Genomic DNA, 2,152 nt, shown 5'->3' with positions numbered 1-2,152 from the left:
AGCGAGGGACAACAAGGAAGGAGCTTCACAGAGCTGGCAAGAGCTGAGCCAGCGGGGCAGGAACATGAGCAGTGCCCCGGAAGAGCCTGAAAGAGCAGGACCTGAGGGGCTCCCAGCCCTGCTTCCAGCTCCTCCAATCGGAGGCCATGCAGCACAACGTGAGGCGAGGCTCCAGGCCAAGACCCCTAGCAGGCTGGGGCAGTGCCACCAGTGGTGGCTGTGGGGCAGCCTTCCTGCCTACCATGTGGGTTCAAGTCCCAGCTGAGGTGCCTTGGGGTGAGTGAGATAACAAGAAGCAAAGCTTCTTGCAGTGGAAAGGGGCCACTGTGTCTTTCTTCCCCTCCGGGTACCAAGGCCCTATGTTTCCTTGTCATCTTGCATTTTGTGCCTTTTTATATTTCACCAACCCGTACTGTTTGTTCTGCTGTTGTGTTTTATATTTTGTTAACCCTGTTTTTTCAATGATCATAAGTGTCTAACCTCTGTTGAATCCTGCCCCTCGGGGCATTGTAGTGTCCACTATACCCTCTGGTTTATGCCTGTTATGTTCCCAGTATTAAAAAGTATATGGCTAAGTGCCCATTGGTGGTCTGGCTCTGCTCTATAGGGGAGGAGAGTCCCTCCACCTCCCACAGCGCTTGTGCACCTGCTTTGATCCCTTCAATTAGAGAGGGGCTACCTCTTGGAGTACCGCCCGGGTTACACTTGTATCACCTGAGTCAACCACCTTGCTAACGAGACCCCATAGCTGCCCATATACCATCATAATTCACATATCACATGTAGTTTTCCCCAAAAACCAGACCTCCAAACTTATATCTGAAGTAGGGAAGCCAATTTAACTTGCTGAAAAGGAGGAATAGAAGCATGCAGTCACCTTGCCATCAGGGCTTCTGCTTCTCTCTGGGCCAGCAAGCACAGGGGTGGGGTCTACAGTTAACCCTCTCACCACCGCTACCGAATTAGCGGTAGTTGTAGGTTGGGCAGCCACAAGCTACTGCCAATTCGGCAGTGCTTGTGAAAGGGTTAACAGGGTAGAGGACAGTAAGCAGCTGCATGCAGTCTGTTCTCAGCCATGATGGAAAACATCTTTGGCCTACATTTGGCTTTCCAAAAGCAAGGGGTGTATCTTGTACAGGGACATGCAGCGTGCTGTTGAGGCACGTGGGGCTTGGGAGCATTCCCAGCTGGCCTCCGCCCCGCTGACAGTCTTGGTGTCCGGGCTGCCCAGGTCTGCACACTCTCAGAGGCCATGGCCTGCAACCACCATCCTGGAGCTCAGCTGTGATACGGAGAGAACGACTCAGATTTGTGTTGGGTGGTTAGCAAGTTTTAATTTTATCCTGCGATTTGTTCATTTCCTGTTTCTTACTTTGAATTAGTGGTTTTTGGGTACTGCGTATTTTATTAGGTCATCCAGTTCACAGTTCACAGTTATGGCGGCTAGGAGCTGGAGCCAACTTCCTAGGGAAGTGGTGCTGGCTCCTACCCCGGGGGTCTTTAAGAAGAGGCTTGATGCCTACCTGGCTGGACTCATTTGAGTCCAGTTTTTTTTTCTCCCACCCAGGCGGGGGGTCGGACTTGAAGATCTTCAAAGTCCCTTTGACCCCACTTCTGTGACTCTGTGATTCTATGATCCAGTGGGCAGCAAAGTCTGCTGCTCCGATGGTCCTTTCTGGTGCCGTAGCTTAACTATAGCCCCTAGAATCACTGAATCAAAGATAATGGGGGTGTGGAGGGAGCTCAGGAGGTCACATCTAGTCCAACCCCCTGCTCCAAGCAGGACCAGCCCCAACTACATCATCCCAGCCAAGGTTTCATCCACCTGGGTCTTCAAAACCTCCAAGGATGGAGACTCCATATCACCTCTCTGGGTAACCTGCTCCAGTGTTTTACTACCCTCCTCATGAGAAAATTCTTCCTAATATCCAACCTCAACTTCCCTTGCCGCAGCCTGAGCCCATTGCTCCTTGTCCTGTCGTCTGCCCTCACTGAGACCAGCCCAGCTCCATCCTCTGTGCAGCCCCCCGGCAGGGAGGTGACGGCTGCTGTTCAATCCCCCTCGGTCTTCTCTTCTCCAGACTCAATCAGCCCAGTTCCCTCAGCCTCTCCTCACCAGCCCTGTCCCCCAGCCCCACGACCATTTCACTGC

Source organism: Crocodylus porosus, unplaced genomic scaffold, assembly GCF_001723895.1.
Source record: "Crocodylus porosus isolate Cpor-Errol unplaced genomic scaffold, CroPor_comp1, whole genome shotgun sequence".
In the NCBI taxonomy this organism is placed as follows: domain Eukaryota; kingdom Metazoa; phylum Chordata; order Crocodylia; family Crocodylidae; genus Crocodylus; species Crocodylus porosus.
This window is presented reverse-complemented; position numbering follows the sequence as displayed.